Raw genomic sequence first — 25,901 nt, forward strand, 5'->3', positions numbered from 1 at the left:
AATAGGATGGATGCTTACATATGCCTATACTTATGATGTGTTATTGACACTTTGGTGAGTGCGGGATGGATACTTTTATATGCACGTGTTTATGATATATTACTGACACTTTGGTGGATGCAGGATGGTTGTTTATGTGGATGCATATGTTCTAGGATTTATTTTTGAATGATGTATTATTTTTGGATTTTCTGATGATTTTGAGAATACATAGTGTGATTCAATGGATTAATCTATAATGAATATGCAACAAAACCTATAATGAAATGAACATGTACACTATAATGGATAATTTGAGAAATGCAACAAAATTTAAAATCCAAACTAAGTGATAGGCACACCGTACAAAATAAAAATGAATAATACAACCAAATTTGAAATGCAACCTAAATGATGGATAAAAAATGAATAATGCAACAAAAGAAAGGTTAATGCAACAGAAAAAAATGAGTAATGTCCCTATATGAATAATGAAGAATTTGTTTGGGAATATTTCAATCATAATACAATGACCTTAGGTAGGATAGAAGAACATGGGAGGGATAAATTGAGGTCTCCAAAATATGAAAAGGGGGATATGATTAGAAAATGTGATGATATGGGATGGGTAGGGAGATTTTTTATGCACAAGATGTGGAGAGCCAACCTAGTTTGATATTGCCAAGGGTAGTCTACACCACTAATTATAGGAACAAGGATGTCATGAAAAACCCAAGGCGTGGACTGACTCTTAGACAAATAGGTATGCCTTGCACACAATCATGCAAGTGTTGATAAAAACTAATGCAGGGTTGCTGGTACATACAAGGGAAACCTTCAATCACACCATACCACAAAAACATGCCCCAACATGTCCCTCCCCAAAACATACCAAGATATAGATTGATCCTGGAAGCAATGGGTAGGAATAGTCATAGGACAAAGTGATGCAAATCAAAGCAGAAAAAATCATGCAAACAAAATGCACCAGACTAATTGACACCTTTGTTGGCTTGATGATGATTGTAATGAATGAATTCATATGTTGTCATTGATGGAACATGTACACACATACATATGTTTGTCTACCGGTGTTACTTCAACATTATTTGTATCATATTTCTACCAGTATTAGAATTTTTGCTTGTGATGGTGTCAAACTAGTACATGTCGTCAACCGATATATACAAGAATATCCTGACACCAACTTGAAGATCCAACAAAGATTATCAACAAAGAAATGGAGGACAATCATTTTATATGTTGACAGAGGTTAACTCCAACCAGTATCGGTGTTCCAACCGATATTCATTGATTGCGTGATGAGTTATCACCGGTTGTGATGAGTTATCCTAATTGACAATTTTTTGTGGTATTTTGTGATGAGCTATGTTTGATTGTTCAGATACACTGCACCTAGGAAATTGTGATATAATTCTTAAGTCTGACATGAAATCTAAATGTCTATATAATAACATTATGATGAACTATTTTGTATATATGTTGAGATATGATATGAGATGATTTGATGCACAGATAAAAGGGTTAAGTCATATAGTATGTTGGTAATGTAGTTTTGAGTGCGCAGAAGAGGATCTATTCAAGCAAGTTGTGCTACTTCTAGATCACACCACTTGTTGTTTTCTTATCACTACAATAGTCAAATCCCCTAACTGGGTAAGCTCTAACAAGATTCATTGTATAAATCCTCTAACCAGGTGATCCATTAGTTTGGATTCAGAAATCCTCTAGCGAGGATACTTCTAATAGGGTACTACCTTTAACAGGGTACAACTCCTAACAGATCTTTGGGATCTTTAACAGGATTCGCTCCTAGTAGAGCATGTTTGTAGACCTTAACTGGTCAGTTAACTATTATTGCAGATAGTTAACTTGTGAGTCTCATCTCATCGTGGGTTTTCCCATTTGGGTTTTCCACATATAAACACTTGTATTATGGTGGATATTTTACTTATTGTGGATGCACTAATATGATTTTGGATTACATGCATATTGTTTAACAAACTTGTTAAGTATATGTACTGGTCAATGTTTAAAGTAGTATTGTTTTTGGTGTCACTGATTCACCCCCCCTCTCAGTGCTTTATAAGTCTATTAATTAGTATCAGAGCCTAACTTCTTTAAGGATTAATCACTTGGAAGGAAACCCTAAAGCCACCATGGGGGATATGAGCTACTTTGAGGTTGATAGAGTGCTTTAAGCTACCAAGGATAAGCTTGAAACCCTAAGGGTCAGATTCAAAGCCTCACAAGTCAAAAGGAGAGAGATAACTAAACAACTATTGGAAATATCTGATAATAGTTCTTCAGATGAAGCTAACATTGATGCATTAGTCAAAGAAGTTGAAAAACTGAATGGCGAAAAGCTAAATCTGAGAAGAGATTTAGAAGCCCTAACTATCTGCATGAGTCAAGAGATGGATGCTAGGAGGGTAGCTGATGACCTTGTCAAAGAGAGAGATCATGAGATTGCCAAGATCAAATGAGAGAATGCTACTTTGCATGAGAATTTGCATGTAGAGAAAGAAGAAAAAGAGGCCTTGTAGCTAGATCTTGAAATGGCATCATATTTGAAAGAGACTCTTTCAAAACACAATGAAGATCTTACCAGAGAAATCACTGAGGTTAATGGAAAGCTGGACAATTTGAATAGAAGTTCTACCATGCTAGATGAGAAGATTCAATCACAAAGGATGAAAGGTGATACTTCTGGACTTGGTTTTAACACATCTGAGAAAGGAGAGTCTTCCGGAACCAAAATTAACATTCACAAGGATAAAAATACTCCCAAGGCTAACAAGCCTACTGGTAAGAAAGTTTTTAAACATGTTTGCTTTGTCTGTCATAAACCTGGACATACTGCAAATATGTGTAGAAACAAACCCAATGAAAATACAAGCTACAATGAAAATACTAGGTATGTATCTAAGAGATTTGAAGTTCATTGTTTCACATGCAAGATGTATGGACATAGATCAGTTGAATGCAGATATGGAGCAAATAATCCAGTACCTCACATGAATCCAAGACCTAATGGAAACTGGATGAGAATCTATGATAACCGGGGTAACATGAACTGGAAGAGACCCTATGTCAACCAGTTTAGTCCATTTGAGATTGAAAAGGGAACTAATGTCATCTTCACCAATTGTAACAATTATGATCATGTGGATATGAATTGCAGAAGGAGATTTGGAAGAGGCAATGCAAGACCTTGGAGATCATCTAGAATGGCCTGCTATCATTGTCATAAATTGGAACACATGACGAAGTTCTGTAGATCTAGAAAGAACAAATCGGTTGATCATTCTAATGATCGGAAAGGAAAGTAGAAGGTAAATGTTGAGGAAACCAGAGAAGAGATGACCCGAATATGGAAAATGAAGAGAAATGATATACCTATAGAAGAACCTAATACTTCACCCAGTGTGGAGAATCCTACACCGGTGAACTGAGCCTTTCAACAAGGCTAAGGGGAGCATAGCGGTAAATCTTCTTCCAGACCCCTTGAAATATTAGTGGTAAGAGAGTTTGAATTTTGAATGGTTATGTGTGAAATCTTGATATCTTTTGTCAGTCGATTTTTCAAAATTTCATCAACGGGTTTTACACTTGTTAATAATGTGTGCATCGTTAAGCGGTATATTAGGGTTTGTAACCCTAGTGGTTGAGCATTTAATGTAGTAGGTAAATAGGATAAAAATGAGTTTTACTTTGTTATTTTTACCCTAAATGCATTTGAGAGAGAATTCTTGAGCACTTGCAGAGCGTAGAAAGATTTTCTAGCTGGTTTTTGTTGAATTTGTGTTGTGATTTGCGTGACTGAAGCTAATTCGAAGAAAGATGAACTGGTGTGCATTTGAGAAATCAACCGGTAACTAAGGCAATGCATGTGAATTGAGGTATTTATTTTTAAATCCCATTTTGAATCTAGTTTATTTGAAATGGCTTCATCATCTAAGCAAGTAGAGAGGTTAATGATCACATCAAAACCTATGGAAGTTGTAGAATCAAAATGAATTGTGTCTTATAATGCTTTATCTTAAGTTCCTAGCGGAGTCGTTTTAAAGAATATTTTTCTAGCTACATTGATTGTAACATTGAATATTTAGGATCATTGTCAATTTATTCTCAATTGAAAACCCTTTGCAATAAGAGTGGAAAGATTCAACCCGAGTATATTAGGGTTTATGAGAAAGGTTTTCATAATGCAGCTTATTTTCTTGAGGACTTTGAGGAGAAACATATCCAAATTATTTTGAGTCATGTTCATGTTGAGAATATGTATTTGGAAAGAACACACACTATGACCAAGGAGGCTATTTAAGCTGTGATTGGTTTTTGGTCAACCGATGAAGTGCCTAAGTTGAGGCAAATTTCTAAGGAGATAGTAACCACTTTAACCTCGTCAACCTCTGATGGGCGTGCTTTTTCTATTAATAAAATTAAGGACCCAACAGTTAAACTAGCTAGTATGGTTATAGGCTACCAGATATTCTATTCCAGTAGAATGAACATTGTAGCATCTGTAGTAGTGCATGCTGCCTATAAAATGATTGTTGAGAATACAAATTATGACCTTTACAAGGCCATAAGAAGTCAATTAATGTTGAATCTGTAGTTAATCAAGAAGGACAACAGTCAGAAGTTCAAGTTTGGTCAGTTACTGATTGGTCTACTCTTCTACTTTCAGAATTTCCTACTTGGAATTGGTGATCTTGAATGGTCTAAAGACCTACCGGTAACCGCTCATATCAAGAACAACATTAAGGCTATTAAGAACACCTTCTCGACTGCAATGAACACATATTTCAATGAATTTAAGAAGAAAATGAGTATGAGGGTAAGGCTACCTGAGGATGTGGTGAAAAACTTTATTAAGGACATTATTTTCACAGTCACCACTGATTTCTGTCTAATGGAAGCTATTGAACTGAGAGAAGATGAAATGGAAGACATGAGCTATGAAGTCAATTATGACATTGATTGGTTATGCCAATAACCTATTGGAATCTCCACTAGACAAAAAGAAGAAAAGACTGGATACTATTGAGAAGAAAACTGCAAAAGCTGAAACCAGTAGTGGTAAAGGAAAGAAGAAAAAAGTTGAGCAAGGGCCTCCGGTGACAAAAAGTACTAGAGTGACATGAAGTGTCCAAACTAAAAAGGAACCGACACCTAAAGTATACATAAAGAAGCAGACTGCAACAAAGAAAAGAGGTCGGCAATTGATTCTTCAAGAAGAATCTAATGAAATTGATACTGAGGAAGAACCAAAGAAAGTAAAGGCAATTGGCAAGAAGTCCAAACCAGTTGAAGCCACCTCTCTGTAGACTATTCCCATTAATTCTTTGTCTTACAAACCTATGACTAATTTTGAGAGAATGGTAAAGACATTGGGAAGAAATAGATTTGATAATGTCAAAGAACATTTTGATTCATTTGATGAAGATCAGAAAGAACAAATTGTTCAACAGGTAATCAACTATTTGTGTCATTACAATCAATTACCTCGTGATCTTGAGAAGGATATTTCTGATTCTTTATATACTATTCTTTTGAATAAATGGGAAGAAGCTGTGAAGAAAGAAAATGAAATTATTGATGATGTGTTTGTGCAATATTTTTTTGATTTTTCAAAGGATGAGTTAATTGTATTGCTTGATAAACACAAAGCTCAATTTTATTTTTAGTCAAGAAGATTGAAGCTACTTAGTGGGAAGGTGAAACCTGTTGAAGTTTATACTCATTAGATAGCAAAGAAAATTCATAATATGTGTAAACTAATAGAGTCCCAATAGGATAATGAGGAAGATATTGTTGATCTATTGGAAATGGATGAGGAAGAAATAGTGCAAGCTGACATTGTCTATCCTATCAAGAAGAAGGATGACACTACTTATCAACTAGTAATATTTGTTGATGATATTCAAGATACAATAGATCTATCTAGAAACATCATTACACCAGATATGCAGCCACCTAAAATTATTGATTCATGGGTTAATACAGTAGAGATATCGACAACTAAATCAAGTGTTGATTATCCACCCCCACTGGATAATGATCAACAAGTGAAACCTCAAATCCCACCGGTTTCACAAGCTACTCAGGAGGAACCTTCTATAAAATTTGATAAACAGACCTATGAACAAGAGAAGGAGAAAGGAAAAGAGGAAGACAAGACTAATAAGGAGACATCTGTTGAAGCAGAGAAGGCATTAGTCAAACAGTAGCATGATGATGATGATGACTCATTTGGCATCAAAGGACCAATAAATGTTGATAACATGAGTGCATCAAAATTGTTGGAGTTTGCAAATGTGATGCAATCTAGAGCTCAAAAGAAAAGGCTTAAGGAATAGAGAATGGAAGCCGAAAACATTCAAGATGTTGTAGATATTCTATCAAGCCTTCTATCAGAATCTGCTACAGGGAACTTGTCAACTCCCATTAGAAAGCTTGGCCAATTGGTTGCTGATGCCTCTAATGAAATTAAGTCCCTTGAGGAAGCAACATAAACCTATGCAGAGAAGAGATACAGGAAGAAGCGAGGAGAACAAATCATGAAGGATATTGATACAGGGAGAATTGCCCTATCACTGAATAAAGATCTGTTAAGAAAAGCTATTGAAAAAGAAGTGAAAATTCTTGCATATACATCTAATGTTTCATTCTTTTTATACTGATATCAATCAAAGGTGAATAGAGACTGAGCAAGAACTGGAAAAGATATGTAGTGCTTACATACCTTTACAAGATTCTATCTTAACTTTTGGTAAAATGGTTGATAATTTGCAAAACAAGTTAGATGTCTATGATTGTGAACAGGAAAAAAGACTTTGATCTTTGAAGGAGTTGATGAATATACTTAGACCAAAAGTGGACATGTTACAAAGAGCATACAAGAATGCAGAAGTAATTTTGGCTACTCCAGAGACATGTACACTTGATTCAATGGAAGAATTATGTACACAGGTCATGACTACAATCGATCTCACTGAAACCTTGCTGGAGACATGGGAAAATGATTTTTCTCATTTGAAGCATACTTTTAGTGACATTTTTCTAAGAATTGCAATGAACAATCCTTGATTCAAATTTTCAAGTTCTGTATATTTAAACTTTTGCTGCAAATTTTTTCTATATATGTATATATTTTACCTTTTTCAATTTGGCATTGTTGTCAAAGGGGGAGTAGAAATATGTATGTGCTGTAAAAATTTTGTATGTATTGTTAAGGGGGAGTAGGAGTAAAAGTATATGAGTACAATTTTTGTAAGCACACTTAGCTGTATAATTTGAAATTTTTTTCTAAGTGTTGCGATCAATGCCAAAGGGGGAGATTGTTGGCTTGATGATGATTGTAATGAATGAATTCATATGTTGTCATTCATGGAACATGTACACATACATATGTTTGTCTACCAGTGTTACTTCAAAGTTATTTGTATTATATTGATACCGATATTAGAAGTTTTGCTTGTGATGGTGTCAAACCGGTACATGTCGTCAACTGATATATACAGGAATGTCCTGACACCAACTTGAAGATCCAGTGAAGATTATCAAAGAAGCAATGGAGGACAATCGGTTTATATGTTGATAGAGGTTAACTCCAACCGGTATTCATTGATTGTGTGATGAGTTATCACCGATCGTGATGAGTTATCCTAACCGACAAATTTGTAATGCCCATACCCTAGTTAGGTTTGTAAAACCCGTTTGACCATGATTGACTTCCTATGTGGCATTCTTGAATGGTAGGTTAATCGTGATGCAATGTGTAGTTTAGATAATATAAATATCTGCGCATACTTATTATTGTGCTTTTGCTCCGATTCTCATGTAAATGTAATTATTCCTAACCCTTGTGACAAATCTTGAGCTAATGCCTTCATTGAATATGTATATGTATATGCATGCTTGTATGAATTCATGGGTGCAGCAGATTGCAGGTACAACACCGCTTAGGGCAAGGTTCATCTCCTCTGGGATTTGCAAGGTTGAGTATGCCTCCTTCATCTTTAGAATTCGGTTTGGTGGACATATAACTCTTGTCTTGCCTTAGCCATGGTTAGGTGAGCATCGAGTGTGGATTCGTGGGGCTTGCTTTTCATTGGGATGCGTGTCAAGAGATTTGGAGGACTCCCTCGATTTGCATGCCTTGCGCGAGGTAAGTGAGGTTTGTTATCCTAAGTATTAAATTCAAAATTTATGAGTAGACGAGCACATTAGAAATTTAGAAATTTAAATGGGTAGCTTCCTTTATATGATTAATCATTAATTTAAGAGATTGCTTTAAATTATTATTGTAGCAAGCTTAAGGTCTTTAACTAGGGTTAGTGTGCTCATTTACGCATTTGTAACATTTACGCATTTGTAGTTGAGAAATTAGAATAAATAAGACTCTTGCATTAGATTAGTCATTTATTTAAAAAAGGTCGCTTTATTATGTTATAGTGAGTTAATTTAATAGCTAATTTTAAAATAATGAATTTAATGAGTTATGCGTTTTGGAAAGGAAAAATTCAAAGTCATTTGGGAGATGAGAATAAATTAATCATATTCACATTTGGAAGAGAAAAGGGTAAATTTTATTATTTAAAAGAAATTATTTCTTTTTACTTGTAAAGTCGATATAGTATAAAAGTTTGATTTTTAGAAAATTAAATTAATCAAACGCCTTACCCGGTCAATAGTTCCGAAATATAAAAGTAGGCCTAAAATTAATATTGAGGAATTAAAAATTTAAAACTCAAAAAGAAATAGAAGCATTTTAATTTTAATAAGGAAAACAAATAAGATGTAATAGAGAATGGTAATGAATGACTTCCATTTGGATTTTCATTTGTTTTATTTAAAAAAAATAAATGCCTAATTTCGAAATTGAAAATTAGGGTAAAATTAGGGTTTCACTTTTTAACCTAGTTTTGAAAACATTTTGGGGGTTCTTGGCTTTTTGGTCATTTTTTTGGGAAAAACATGGTTTTGGAAAAAAGAGAATGGAGATCCCTTGCTTGGAGTTGCAGGTGGAGCTCTCCTTCAAATTCATGCCAAGGAATGCTAATGGAGGTAGGACTCTTGTTACCTATTATTTCATTTGAAACCAAAAGAAATGGTCATGTCCACGAATGTCATTTAGTTTTAGATTCAGTTTTGGAAGCTTGTTGTTCTTGGATTCAAGTTTTTACATGGCTACTTGGGCATTTAGAAGGGAGAAAATCTTCCCCAATCTTTGCTTATACATTCTGGAAATATATTAAAAAAATAGAAAAACAAGAAATGGCTGTGACTGTGTGTGTATTTTCTTCAGTATTCATTTTCAAAAAAAAAAAAAAAAACGTTTTAGTTTCAATTGTGGTTTCAAAAAAAATCTATTAAAAAGGAAACACAAAAAAAAAAAAGAATATAAAAAAAAAGGGAGAATGAATCATTTTCGGGCTAGGGTTTGGCGGGCGGAGGAGCCGAAGCTCGGCTCCCGCCGTCGCCGCCCCCTTCCCCATTTCCTTCCCTTCCCCGTGCAACGTGGCCTCGCAGAAGTTTCCCTACGACCACAGTGGGCCGCAGGGAATCCCTGTGTCCACCGTGGGCCGCAGGGTAAAACCTGCGACCACAGTGTCCGCAAGGAATACCCTGCGTCCACGGTGGTTCACAGGGGAAACCCTGCGCGAACCGAAAGGCAACGCCCTTTCCTCATTCTTTGTTATTTTAAGTTTTTTTTTTATGTATTAATTTATTTTAGTTTTAAAATTGTTTTAGTATTTATAAAAAATAAAAATAAAAAGGACACAATGCAATGAATTAAGCTTTGAGTAACATTTGAGTTATTAAAAAAAAAAGGGAGTTGGGATTTTAGGTTAGAAATATAATGTTTTTTTTTAAAACAAAAAAAGGGGAAATGAATGCTCATAATATAATACACGCCAAAATAGACAGCATCTATTTAACCAATATCATTAATTACATATATGTATTTTGGGCGTTAATATACCAATGACTTTCACTGTGATTTTTAAAATCGAAAGATATTGGGTTATATGATAAAGAATAAATTGATTGGAGGTAATGGTTCTTAATATTAAATGTAGGCAATAGAGACTTAATTTAGCCGGAAATGATTTTTCCATTTCTTCATTTACTCTTAATGTATCTTGCTCTTGTAGCAGAAAGGGTTGTTTTTGTATCGTTAAACAGGGGTTAGATTATTGTTGTAAAACTAACATGTCATTAGCGTTTATCTAAGATATAATTTGTTTGTCTAGATGCTTAAGACAGCTTGGTAAGATGTTGTAATTACCTGTTAACTCTAGAGGACGACCCATTATTATTTTAGAAATCAATGCGTCTTTTATAGTAGCACGTCTTGCTAGGTTTGTTTTGAACCCGGACATTGGGTTAATTGTGTTGGTCATAACCGATTTCGCCCCTAGTCAAGTAACGTCAGTCATTAGAACCTGTACTTGCTTTGAATTGTCAGTTGGATCCGCTTTAGAAGGGACCATTTATGTATATCCTGATCGAAGTGTCTGTTGTATATTGACTGTATTCGCCTAAGTGGCAAGATGTAAAAGACTTATAAATCATGTATTCCTAACGATATAATACCAAAGGGGTCTTGCAGTTGAGCAGACCCGGAGATGTAGCCCATTAGGGGTGAACTCCGAGATCATATCTGTGTTATGCGATGTTTATAGCGTACTTGTTTTATGTTTTAAATCATCATGAATGGTTGTATTCTTGCATAAGCGTATGGTGGAAATTTAATGAATTCAAATTTAAGTGCATAACATTATTCTTCTGGACAAATGTAGTCATTTAAGTTCATAAATCAATGTGAATTATGGTTATGGCAAGTATTTAAAATAATGTAAATAAAGTTGTGGAAAGAAGTATTTTGATAAGGTTAATTAAACGTAGTAATAGTGGAAAGAATCTTGCTAGGATTACATCAGTGAGTTAGCTTGTTATTAAGCATGTAAATTGACCAAATGAGTAGGGAAAAATAAAGATAGAATTAATGTTATAATCCCTAAGTTGAATTCTAAAGGATAAACATCATATAGATAGTTACTTTTATCTTCTTTAATGAGCAACGCCATGTTAATTAGGTCTCACTATATTGGATGAATATATATAGTTAATTATGTTGCAATTGTAACCAATAATCCTCACCAGAATGATTTTTATAATTGGGTGAACTCAATTAGATATCCTTATTCTAATCTTTATAAAAGGAATCCCTCATGATTGCTAAAGTTGATCTAAAATGGGAAATAAATGATTTGTTGTTTATACATTAAAACTTAGTAAAAGTATCTCTCTCATTTTAAGTTAATTTAACAAAAAGAAAAAAAAAAAGAGATATGCGAAAAGATAATTGTATTTTAATCCTAATAGAAGAACGTCATTATGATCTTATTACTCTAATCTTGAAATGATGAATGTCATCTAGTTAACGATACTTTAATTTAGAGGATGCTCTCGTTTGTCCTAATGCATATCCATCTTAATGAAGTTAGTCCATTTATTTGTATTATTAAAACTTCAAATGAATTCTATGGCTACTCACATTATACCTTTCATAAAAGAACTTTCAACTCATTAGTTGGCTATGCATGAAATCAAATGAAGGGACCTCACTCTATTAGTTGTAGTTAATCCTTAAGGAACGAACTTTTCTTATTAACCATACTTTTTAATATTTAAAAAGAGATATCAAATGTGGGTGTATATTTTAAAATCAAATGAAGGAATCCTCGTTTTATTAATCGTAGTTTAACCTTAAATGAATGAATCTCATTAGGCATATTTTTAAACATTAAAGGATGAAATCAATTGTGAATGGATACCACAAACTCAAGGGATGAACTTCATTATATTAAACGCTTGGAACCTATTTGGAGGCCTCTTAATGTAATTATGAATTTGAGTGCATTGAATAAATAACCCCTCAATGGCCTCTTAACCACCCAAAGTAATTGAACGCTTCCTAAAGTTAAAAGGTGTCAAACCATTGAACACATATATAATCAAGATCTATGCATTATCTCGTAATTTAAATATTCAGTTTAATGGATCTAATGATGAAAGTTGAGTTAGGTGTAAGCTTATGTAATCGCGTTGGGGAACTCCTTAGGATCGTTTTAGCCTTCCGCTGAGTTATCTAGTTAGAGATAACTTTGAGATAACTTCAATCTATCTTAATATTGTAATGTTTCATTAATGCTCTTGATTATTATTTTTAAAAAAAAAAAATTTACACTCTAATTGAGTGTTTTTAACTTAAAACCCTTAGGGGTTTCCTGGCAGGGCATTACACTTGGTATCAGAGCCCATGTTGCAACACTGGGACCTCTGGTTTCGCTTGTGCACATAGCTTGTCCACCTTGATGTGAGGGTGTGATTTAAAAAACCCTACTTGTGTGTAACGTGTGCGTTCACACCTTGTTTTCACCTCATTGATGTGGGTGTTTCGGGAATAATTATAGGTGTTTTGTCTGCTTATTGAGGTCTGGGTCTATGATTTCCCTTACTTTAAAAGGGAGTTGTATGTACCTTCATTTTTGATTTATTTTACTCTTTTGACTAATCCATCTGGGTGAGTTGTTAATATCTTGAATCTAAAAGTATGAAACGTGCTTGCCTATGGTTTTGATCTATCTTAATGATTGCCCACTTTAAAAACTAGTATGGCAAATATTAATGCTTATTATGTAGAAATTTAGAGATCACGATTCTTCCTCTTCTCTCTCTAGTAAATTAAAAGGAATTGATATGTGTGGTTATCTCTTATTTAAGTTTTCTTATTGCAAGAGAAAGGATGATGTTTCTTGAGCCTTGTGTGAGCCTTATAACGTTTTTGTGTTTTAGATTGTAAACGGGAATGACTTGGGAGTTAATTTTTGGTTAATGATAGAAAGTGGTATGTTGCATTAAGGACTCTCCATGTGCTTGGTAGGAGTAGTATAGTTAAATTCCATTTTAAGTAAGGTGCATTAAAATGCGCATAGTGATTTTGTGAAAATTGCTTGATGTGAAGGGAATACCAAAAGAGGACATATTGTAGTAGCTACAAGAATGAACTAATGTGCTCCTCGAAAGATTGCTTTATGTGTTTATTCAACTAGTGTGATTTAGGACCTATTAAGTGATGCACCAGTTAACTTGCTTTGGATTTAGATAATTGCCTTATTGTGTTTAAGAAAGAGTAAATGAAAGACTTGTGGAATTGTATGCATTGAATGTGTAAAATTTAGTAGATAGCTCTTTATTTACCCCCTTGTCATATTATGAATTTCCAATGTTGGATTTGATGTATTATTGTATTGTATCATATCACGAATAGTGTTTGTTCTCAAGAATACTTGTATTACAAAAGAAAGTTTGGTTGTCTTGAATTCTTGATTGGAAAACTAGAACAGTATAGTACAACAATAATGATTAGAAATGTCATGTTAGGATGTTTTGGCACCTTCCTAAAAGATAGCAAAATGAAAATCGTGCAACTCAAATGATAAACTTATGTCCGAGCATATGGTGTGATCTTGAAAATTCTTGAGTATTCGTAGGAAATAGTTGATTTTCCAACTCTCTTCCTCCTCTTGTTTAAAATATAGGAATTGTTGTTTTTGAAACACTATTTAGAATGCAGTGATTTAAGAAGAAATTTTGTTATAACGCATATGAAATTTTATGTTGCTTTGGGCTTCTAATTGAAAGGGGAACATTTTTCATCTTGGAAAGGGAGATTGCATAGTTAGTAATGTGAATGAAAATGCTTAGGGAAGATTGAGAAAGATATCAGAATGATGTTATTTCTTTGTGTAAATTTGAATTGATGAAAATTTCAGAACGTGGATCTAAAGTAAACTTTGTTTGGTGATTCATGTGTAAAGCATAATTAAAACTTCCCTTAAGTATATGTTAGCATAATGTAAAGTACTCCCCGTAAATGTGACTAAACCAGTAATGGTGCTATTCTGTGTGTGTTGTGAGAAAACCCGTACTTGTTTTGTGTGCCCATGGGATGGTGAAGTAATCAACTATGGGGAATATGTTTGTTTATGAGTATGGGAAACCATACCTATCTATGTGATGTTGCTTATTTGTTTCCTTACTGAGTGCCAACCCACGGGTTGTTGATAAGTCAGTATGTGAAGGGGTAGTAGTAGAAGTCACCATTCCTTGAATAGTATGAACAGCGTACGAGTAATGTCGACGCGAAGCGACTTTAGCTTCCCTATTTTGAGGAAAAGTATGGTTTTGTAACGAAACTATAACATAGGTGTACTCAATACTTCCCCTTGTGATGAACCGATTTACGAGGTTCATATGTGCCAGCCTATTCCTATCCTTTATCTTGAGCATATAGATGACAGTTTTTGAGCATATTGTTGGATTCCATTGGAGCATCTGTTGCCTTGTCTTCATGAGAGGCGTGTTATTGTTCTTACATAAGTTGCCAACTAGCTAGTGTTGGTAGACTTGTGGGTAGACCTTAGCCATGTATACCTCTGGCTTACGGCGAGTATCCTGAGAGGAACATCGCTATGTGGAGTGTGACCAGCGCGTGCCTTATCCGCGGGGTACACTGCCATGCGGGATACATCCATTGCGTGCTTTGTCCGCTTGGAGTATTGCCATGCCGTGTTGAGACACAATGCGGGATGTAATAGACATTTCCATGCGGCCTACCAATAGGTATAGGGTAGAGCCATGCCACGTGACGACGTGATGCGGGGTGATGTCGAGGTGCACACTGCCATGCCATGCGGGTGTGTGACTTGGCCACACCACATGATGAGCTACTAGGATAGCTAGACGATTGTTCCTTCCTTCCTCGTTGGTGGCTAGCTACTAGTCACGTAGTGATGTAATGTGCAATTATGATTTTCTTTTAATTATTTATTTATTTCTTTGTGGGCCAGCAATTTATTTTACTTTGACCTTGACAGTTTAGCCACGATTCTGCAATCTTGATCTTACTTGATTTGATGTTGCAAATCCGGAAATTATTTTCTTGCTTTATTGTTGGAATTGACAATTATTATCTTTAATCTTTTGTACTTTGGTGGCTAAACCGGTTTATCCTTGTTGTTTTCGTATACTGGTCTTGTGTTGCAATGTGAATTCCTCTCCAAGAACATAGGAGATAGGCTTGGATGAGTGTATACAAGGAAGTAGATGCAAGGAACCTTGAGGATGGAGGTATGTGAGGCTGTGAAAATAGCTAGGATCCACTACCTACCTATGAGTGGTGACTATCTCTTGGAGGCTAAACACCTTACACAACAAGGGATATTCACGAGGGACTTGTATGGAAGGTAGCATCGCTATGGTGTACCCTAGCACCATCAAGCCCTCGAGTGAGATGTTGGACATTTGTGATCATGTATTTATTCTGAGAGCAGGCATAGAGATGTTGATTCTATATGTTACCTTTGACCGAGCATCAGACATGCTCACATGTGGCCTATTGTGTTGTGCAAACCAGTCTTGTGGATGGATATTATGTGTAATCATGGATTAAATGGTACTAACTTGTCACTATGTTATGGGGCATAGTCATTGGAAAGGTTCTTGTATGTCTGAAAAAAAGTAAACAATTGAGTTCTTACATTACTCTTATTTGTTGAAAAGTTAACTTGGTTGCAGAAATTGATATGTGAAGCTAGTTCTATGCAATAAAATTTTGTGAAAGAGAGGAATTGATGAAAGAAATTGACCTTGAGAGCATGTTTTCTTGTCATGTTTGATAAGTGAGTATGATAACTATGTCTATATGTATTTTAATTGCTTTAATTTGGTGTAATAAGAAGGGAAAAAAGTCTTGTTTCTTTACTATAATTGTGTGTAAATTCTAGAACGTACTAAGATGTGAATGATGTTAGATGCATTTTTGTTAATGGATGATGACACTTGTAGAGGATTTATGAATAATGTTCTAAGATGATGGCAAAATACTTGTTTGTGCAAATTGATAATTGTTAATTGAGTTTAAGGACTAATAAGTGTTGCAGGACTTCCGTTTAGCTTTGCGACTTCCAGGAGTAAGTCGGAGCCTAGGGGGGGAGAATGTAATGCCCATACCCTAGTTAGGTTTGTAAAACCCGTTTGACCATGATTGACTTCCTATGTGGCATTCTTGAATGGTAGGTTAACCGTGATGCAATGTGTAGTTTAGATAATATAAATATTTGCGCATACTTATTATTGTGCTTTTGCTCCGATTCTCGTGTAAATGTAATTATTCCTAACCCTTGTGACAAATCTTGAGCTAACGCCTTCATTGAATATGTATATGTATATGCATGCTTGTATGAATTCATGGGTGCAGCAGATTGCAGGTACAACACCGCTTAGGGCAAGGTTCATCTCCTCTGGGATTTGCAAGGTTGAGTATGCCTCCTTCATCTTTAGAATTCGGTTTGGTGGACATATAACTCTCGTCTTGCCTTAGCCATGGTTAGGTGAGCATCGAGTGTGGATTCGTGGGGCTTGCTTTTCATTGGGATGCATGTTGAGAGATTTGGAGGACTCCCTCGATTTGCGTGCCTTGTGCGAGGTAAGTGAGGTTTGTTATCCTAAGTATTAAATTCAAAATTTATGATTAGACGAGCACATTAGAAATTTAGAAATTTAAATGGGTAGCTTCCTTTATATGATTAATCATTAATTTAAGAGATTGCTTTAAATTATTATTGTAGCAAGCTTAAGGTATTTAACTGGGGTTAGTGTGCTCATTTACGCATTTGTAACATTTACGCATTTGTAGTTGAGAAATTAGAATAAATAAGACTCTTGCATTAGATTAGTCATTTATTTAAAAAAGGTCGCTTTATTATGTTATAGCGAGTTAATTTAATAGCTAATTTTAAAATAATGAATTTAATGAGTTATGCGTTTTGGAAAGGAAAAATTCAAAGTCATTTGGGAGATGGGAATAAATTAATCATATTCGCATTTGGAAGAGAAAAGGGTAAATTTTATTATTTAAAAGAAATTATTTCTTTTTACTTGTAAAGTCGATATAGTATAAAAGTTTGATTTTTAGAAAATTAAATTAATCAAACGCCTTACCCGGTCAATAGTTCCGAAATATAAAAGTAGGCCTAAAATTAATATTGAGGAATTAAAAATTTAAAACTCAAAAAGAAATAGAAGCATTTTAATTTTAATAAGGAAAACAAATAAGATGTAATAGAGAATGGTAATGAATGACTTCCATTTGGATTTTCATTTGTTTTATTTAAAAAAAATAAATGCCTAATTTCGAAATTGAAAATTAGGGTAAAATTAGGGTTTCACTTTTTAACCTAGTTTTGAAAACATTTTGGGGGTTCTTGGCTTTTTGGTCATTTTTTTGGGAAAAACATGGTTTTGGAAAAAAGAGAATGGAGATCCCTTGCTTGGAGTTGCAGGTGGAGCTCTCCTTCAAATTCATGCCAAGGAATGCTAACGGAGGTAGGACTCTTGTTACCTATTATTTCATTTGAAACCAAAAGAAATGGTCATGTCCACGAATGTCATTTAGTTTTAGATTCAGTTTTGGAAGCTTGTTGTTCTTGGATTCAAGTTTTTACATGGCTACTTGGGCATTTAGAAGGGAGAAAATCTTCCCCAATCTTTGCTTATACATTCTGGAAATATATATAAAAAATAGAAAAACAAGAAATGGCTGTGACTGTGTGTGTATTTTCTTCAGTATTCATTTTCAAAAAAAAAACAAAAAAAAACGTTTTAGTTTCAATTGTGGTTTCAAAAAAAATCTATTAAAAAGGAAACACACAAAAAAAAAAGAATATAAAAAAAAAGGGAGAATGAATCATTTTCGGGCTAGGGTTTGGCGGGCGGAGGAGCCGAAGCTCGACTCCCGCCGCCGCCGCCCCCTTCCCCATTTCCTTCCCTTCCCCGTGCAACGTGGCCTTGCAGGAGTTTCCCTACGACCACAGTGGGCCGCAGGGAATCCCTGCGTCCACCGTGGGCCGCAGGGTAAAACCTACGACCACGGTGTCCGCAAGGAATACCCTGTGTCCATGGTGGTTCGCAGGGGAAACCCTGCGCGAACCGAAAGGCAACGCCCTTTCCTCATTCTTTGTTATTTTAAGTTTTTTTTTATGTATTAATTTATTTTAGTTTTAAAATTGTTTTAGTATTTATAAAAAATAAAAATAAAAAGGACACAATGCAATGAATTAAGCTTTGAGTAACATTTGAGTTATTAAAAAAAAAAGGGAGTTGGTATTTTAGGTTAGAAATATAATGTTTTTTTTTAAAACAAAAAAAGGGGAAATGAATGCTCATAATATAATACACGCCAAAATAGACAGCATCTATTTAACCAATATCATTAATTACATATATGTATTTTGGGCGTTAATATACCAATGACTTTCACTGTGATTTTTAAAATCGAAAGATATTGGGTTATATGATAAAGAATAAATTGATTGGAGGTAATGGTTCTTAATATTAAATGTAGGCAATAGAGACTTAATTTAGCCGGAAATGATTTTTCCATTTCTTCATTTACTCTTAATAAAGATAGAATTAATGTTATAATCCCTAAGTTGAATTCTAAAGGATAAACATCATATAGATAGTTACTTTTATCTTCTTTAATGAGCAACGCCATGTTAATTAGGTCCCGCTATATTGGATGAATATATATAGTTAATTATGTTGCAATTGTAACCAATAATCCTCACCAGATTTATTTTATAATTGGGTGAACTCAATTAGATATCCTTATTCTAATCTTTATAAAAGGAATCCCTCATGATTGCTAAAGTTGATCTAAAATGGGAAATAAATGATTTGTTGTTTATACATTAAAACTTAGTAAAAGTATCTCTCTCATTTTAAGTTAATTTAACAAAAAGAAAAAAAAAAAAGAGATATGCGAAAAGATAATTGTATTTTAATCCTAATAGAAGAACGTCATTATGATCTTATTACTCTAATCTTGAAATGATGAATGTCATCTAGTTAACGATACTTTAATTTAGAGGATGCTCTCGTTTGTCCTAATGCATATCCATCTTAATGAAGTTAGTCCATTTATTTGTATTATTAAAACTTCAAATGAATTCTATGGCTACTCACATTATACCTTTCATAAAAGAACTTTCAACTCATTAGTTGGCTATGCATGAAATCAAATGAAGGGACCTCACTCTATTAGTTGTAGTTAATCCTTAAGGAACGAACTTTTCTTATTAACCATACTTTTTAATATTTAAAAAGAGATATCAAATGTGGGTGTATATTTTAAAATCAAGTGAAGGAATCCTCGTTTTATTAATCGTAGTTTAACCTTAAATGAATGAATCTCATTAGGCATATTTTTAAACATTAAAGGATGAAATCAATTGTGAATGGATACCACAAACTCAAGGGATGAACTTCATTATATTAAACGCTTGGAACCTATTTGGAGGCCTCTTAATGTAATTATGAATTTGAGTGCATTGAATAAATAACCCCTCAATGGCCTCTTAACCACCCAAAGTAATTGAACGCTTCCTAAAGTTAAAAGGTGTCAAACCATTGAACACATATATAATCAAGATCTATGCATTATCTCGTAATTTAAATATTCAGTTTAATGGATCTAATGATGAAAGTTGAGTTAGGTGTAAGCTTATGTAATCGCGTTGGGGAACTCCTTAGGATCGTTTTAGCCTTCCGCTGAGTTATCTAGTTAGAGATAACTTTGAGATAACTTCAATCTGTCTTAATATTGTGACGTTTCATTAACGCTCTTGATTATTATTTTAAAAAAAAAAAAATTTACACTCTAATTGAGTGTTTTTAACTTAAAACCCTTAGGGGTTTCCTAGCGGGGCATTACAAAATTTTGGTGGTATTTTGTGATGAGTTATGTTTGATTGTCTAGATGCACTACACCTAGGAAATTGTGATATAATTCCTAAGACTGACATGAAATCTAATTGTCTATATAATGACATTATGATGAACTATTTTGTATGTATGTTGAAATATGATATGATATGATTTGATGTGAAGACAAAAGGGTTAAGTCGCAGAGTATGTTGGTAATGCAGTTTTGAGTGCATGGAAGAGGATCTATTGAAGCAAGTTGTGCTACTTCTAGATCACACCACCTATTGTTTTCTTATCACTAAAACATTCAAATTCCCTAACCGGGTAAGATCTAACAAGATTCATTGTACAAATCCTCTAACCAGGTGATTCATTAGTTTATATTCAGAAATCCTCTACCGAGGTTACTTCTAACAAGGTACTACCTTTAATAGGGTATAACTCCTAATAGAGCTTTGGGATCTTTAATAGAATTCACTCCTAGCAGAGCATGTTTGTAGACCTTAATTGGTCAGTTACCTATTACTGTAGATAGTTAACTTGCGAGTCTCATCTCATCGTGCTTTTTCCCATTTGGGTTTTCCACATATAAACACTTGTGTTATGGTGGATGTTTTACTTATTGTGGATGCACTAATATCATTTTGGATTACGTGTATAGTGTTTAACAAACTTATTAAGTATATCTACCGGTCAGTGTTTAAACTAGTATTGTTTTTGGTGTCATTGATTCACCCCCCCCCTCTTAGCGATTTATAAGAATATAAACATCTTGCCAAGAGTAGGACGTAGGATTCATGGGTATATTGTCAGATAGGGGAAGGATGCATCCCAATGGGAATGAGTGATTGATGGATGTGAATAGGCAATAGAGTAGATGACATGGACACCTGAGTAGAGACATTTTACCATTGATAATTGATGGAGTACATGTGGATGAGTGTTTGAATAATGCACAAGTCAAAAAGAAGCTCAGGACTGGGAATTAAACTCAGTTTGGTGGGATGAAAGCTCAGTTTGATAGGTTGAAAGCTTAGTTTAATGGGCTGATCCTTATTCATGATTTAGGAAAAGACTCATCATCATGCAGGTGATCATTCTATCAGGTGTGATTAAGTAGATGAGGGGACAATATTCATGATGGGATGGAGGGGAGAACCAGCAATAGACAGGATGATGGATGTGGTGGCAAATATGGATATCTGATGGGTCAGTGGTGGAGATAGAGTTTGACCCGATAGACGATGGATCCAAATTATTTACCTTGACACCTGCGTGCAAGTTTTCACCAAGGTACTTGCCCATAGTGCCACAAAGTGGTTTTATCTAAAGGGCGAATTGATTTCTTTTCTTTCTTTTTGCCTTTTTTTAAAATTTTTTTTATATTTTCTTTATTTTTTTGATTGTTTTGAATTTTTGAGATTTTAAGACAATGGCGACCTTTTGAGGACTAGGCATAGAATCTCTTCAGGTGCATGATGTTCTTAGGATCATCTAAGGGATCTCCTTCAGGAGTAGCCAACTGATATGCCCCTGATCAATAATTTGTTGTGATTACATAAGGTCCAAGCTAGTTGGGCTCAAACTTGCCTTTTTCCTCTCTTTCTTTGAGGTTTCTTTGATTTTCCATAAGGACAAGATCACCAACTTCAAATTCTCGAATTCTAAATTCCTTGTTGTAACTCAAGCATAAGAGATTCTGATATACCCAGAGATGTTTTAAGGCCTTGAGGCACCTTTCATCCAACAATTCTAGCTCTTGCAGTTTGGCAACTCTATATTCCTCATTTGGGATGATATTCTGCAAAAAAACCATTAGGGAGGGGATCTCGATCTCAAGAGGGAGGACAACTTCAGAGCCAAAGATGAGGGAATATGGAGTGGCGACTATGGGTGTGCAGATGGAAGTACGATAGGCCCATAGAGTAGGATGGAGTTGGAGGTGCTAGTCACAACCAACTTCATTGACTATATTTTTAAGAATTTTGATTAAGGTCTTATTAGAGGCCTCAACTTGATTATTGCCTTGTGGGTAATAGGGAGTGGAGAAGCGGTGCTAGATATCAAAATTTTGATAGAGCTCTTTAACATCCTGATTTTTGAAAGGTCTACCATTATTTGTGATAATAACCTTGGGAACTCCATATTGGCAGATTAAATAGTTCAAAATGAATTTAGAGATCTATTTGCCCATGGTGAAGGTAAGAGGGATGGCCTCCACCCACTTGGTGAAGTATTCAATAGCGGTAATGATGAATTTATGACCATTGGAGGATGTAGGGTGGATTTTCCCAATGAGATTGATCCCCCACTGTGAGAAGGGCTAAGGTGTGATAAAAGTCTACAGATCTTGTGATGGAGTGTGGATCTTGTCGCCATACTTCTAGCAAGGGATATATTTCTTCACATAATTATATGCATCTACTTCCATCGTAGGCCAGTAGTATCTCATTAGCAAGAGTTTTTTAGATAAAGTGAGACCACTTGAGTGTGCCCCATAGATACCTTCATGCACTTCATGTAGTCCCCATTCAGCCTTTTGTTTGTCTAGACACCTTAGGAGGGAACCATCGAAATGCCTCCTGAATAGGGTGTCTCCAAGGGTAGTTTAATGCGCACATTGGCGGATAAAGGTTTGTTGTTGGGTTTTGATGAGGTGTGGGGGAATCATGTTATCTCTTAATTAAGTGAAAGTCTCCTAATACCAAGGGGATTTGGGACCAACGAGTATGCACACATTTCAAACTATGGTAGGTCATATGTCATTATGAAGAGTTGCTCGACCAAAAACTCATACTTCTGACAATGTGTCGACATCTTAAGGAGTGAACCAATAGTGTCCATTGCATCTACAACTTTGTTGTTGGTACGTTGAATCTGATCAAATTTGATTGATGTGAAATTCTGCTTGAGGTCCTCAACCATACTACGATAAGGAAGAAGCTTGTCATATTTTGTTTGATACTCATCCTTGACTTGTTTAATGAAAAGTTGGGAATCACCATAGACATGTAATTCCAATATCTTCCATTGGATAGCCAGACGGATTCCACTAATTAGTGTTTCATATTCTGCAATGTTGTTAGTGCATGCAAAGGCTATCTTGTGTGATTTAGGGATAGAATCTCCTTGGGGTATGATTAATAGTGTGCCAGCCCCCGATCGATTCTGGGTGCAAGAACCATCAAAGTATAACTACCATGTGAAAGATGTATTTGTTGGATTTTGCCAAGATCAAGAGGTCAATGAAATGTACAAGATAGAGACATAATATGGGACAAGAATAAACTGTATTCTCATCAATAGAAAATGATCAACAATTGTTGTTACATACAATGTAGATGAGCCTGCTTATATAGGCAAGGCTAGGGATATGTATGAGCACACAAATATGACATGTGGCTCAATAAGAAACAAGGGTAGGTAGGAAATAGGTGTGGGTAGGTAGGAGAAATAATATAATATTCCACATGAGGTGGATCACCCACCGAAGGTGGAATTATCACTCCACAATAAGTGGATATGATAGTGTAATAACAAGATCAACACCATAAGAGGTGGAATTTCTCCTACACACACTATCCCAATGTGGTACAAACACCCAAGTGTCTCATATCCAAACTACTATGAAATGCATTATCCTAAGTAAACTTAAGTAAGTGTAATAATATCCATGATGAATAATTATTTACACCAACAGTATTGATAGTCATTATGAATTCATCTAGAAATTCTATGAGGATAGGGTGATCACCTGGAAGTAGAGCATTGAATAGTTGGTCTTCTATCACTTGTAATTTAATTTCTTTTCTCTCTACATACTCAATGTCTAAATCACTTAGTAACATGACCCATTTAGCAGTTCTTCTTGTGAGAGAAGCCTTTGATAAAAGATACTTGAGAGGGTCAATCTTAGCAATCAATTTTGTTTTATTGTTAAACATGTAGTGTCAGAGATTTTGTGTGCTGAAGACAAGTTCTAAGCATTCTCTTTCAATAGGGGTATAATTAAGCTCATACCCTAGTAATGTGTGATTGATATAGTATATAGAATGCTCTTTTCCCTGATCATCTGTATATGCCAACAATGCCCTCAATGCCATTGTAGTAGCTGATATGTACATAAGAAGTGGCTGTCCAAGAATGGGAGGCATAAGAACTAGAGGTGATGCAAGATATTCCTTGAGTTTCACAAATGCGTTCTGACATAAGCAGTCCTAGTTGAATTTGGTATCTTTGCATAGTAGGTGTGCAAATGGGTGACAATTGTCTACAAGATATGAGATGAAGTGTCTGATGGATTGGAGCTTTCCTTGGAGGCTGTGTAACTGTTAGAGAGTCTTTGAGGGAGGCATTTCCATGATAGCTTTCACCTTTGCAAGATCAACCTCTATGCCTCCACGGGAAACAATAAAGCCTAACAGTTTCTCAGATGTGACGCCAAAGACACATTTCTAGGGATTTAGGTGCAGTTTATATTTTTCCAATCTCTCAAAAAATTTCCTTTGGATAGGGATGTGCTCATGTCTTGTCTTGGATTTTCCTAGAAGATCATCCACATAATCCTCCATGATTTTGTACAAAAGGTCATGGAAAATTATTGTCATTGCTCATTGGTATGTAGCTCTGACGTTCTTGAGACCAAAAGGCATGACTTGATAATGAAAAGTACCCCATGGTGTTGTGAATATTATTTTGTGTTGGTCTTCCTCTGCGATCCTGATCTAATTGTATCTAGAAAATCCATCCATAAGTGATAACATTTAATGTCCCATTGTGAGGTCTACAATCATGTTTATGTTGGGGAGCAGGAAATCATCCTTAGGGAAAACTTTATTCAGATCTCATAAATCCATGTAGATACAGATTCCCCAAGTAGGTTTGCCAATAGGTACAAGATTAGATACCCATTCTGGATAATCTATTGGTTTTATGAATCCAGTATCCAACATCTTTTGAAGCTCTACTTTGACAAGGAGTGCAATATGTGGATACATCTTATGCAATTTTTTCTTCCCTGGCTTTGCATTCGGATGAACAACAAGATTGTGAACTACCAAGTTGGGATCTATGCCTGGCATGCCAGCATATGACTAGGCGAAATTGAGCTTTGTTTCTATGAGAAAATTGATAAAGCTCTGTTTCTCTTTATCCGTCAAGGACTTAGCAATGAGCATGGTCCTTGGACTATCTTCAATGACAACATTGATAGTGTATGTTTCTTCTATCAATAAAATTGACCTGTCTTGTTGTGGAGGCACAATTGTAGGGAGGTAAAGTTCCTCATCCTCAAGTGCGTGATCTAGGTTTTCACTTTCGGATACGCCCTTTGTTTTTACTTTTTGCTCATCCAAAGGTTCCTTGAAGATTTTTTCACCTAGGGAATCATGATTTTTCTTTTTATTATCTTTTTTGCGACTAAGGGAATTGACCTGACTACCAAAGTATCCATTATCATGTAATTGAATCCCATGAACTCTGTTGCAATCTTCTAAGTTACGCATAGTCAGGAGAGCCATGAGAGCATTATCATCAACACATATGTCTAAAGCGGGTTTATCTCATTAGTCCCACTCTATAATCTTAGGGTGAACAAGTTGTAGCTCATGCAGGGTGGAAGGAGTTACGGGGGTGATGATATTGACGTGGGTGTCAAATGTAATACCCCGCCAGGAAACCCCAAAGGGTTTAAGTTAAGAACACTCAAATGGAGTGTAAATTTTTTTTTTTTATAATAGTAATTAAGAGTGTTAATAATCAGTCTCAACATTAAGATAATTTGGAGTTATCGAAAGCTTAGATAACATAGCAGAGGACTAAATGAACCTAAGGAGTTTCCCAACATGATTACGTAACCTTACACCTAACTCAACTCGCGACAATTGATCCAATTAAGCTGAATATCTTAATTACGAGTTAATGCTTAAGACATGGATATGTTATGTTCGATGAATAGACATTTTAGAATTTAGGAAGCATTTCATCTATTAAGATTGGGGATGAGGCTAACAAGAGGATATTTACTCAATGAAGTTAAAACATAATTAACTTAA

Source organism: Cryptomeria japonica, chromosome 9 (genome assembly GCF_030272615.1).
Source record: "Cryptomeria japonica chromosome 9, Sugi_1.0, whole genome shotgun sequence".
Taxonomy (NCBI): domain Eukaryota; kingdom Viridiplantae; phylum Streptophyta; class Pinopsida; order Cupressales; family Cupressaceae; genus Cryptomeria; species Cryptomeria japonica.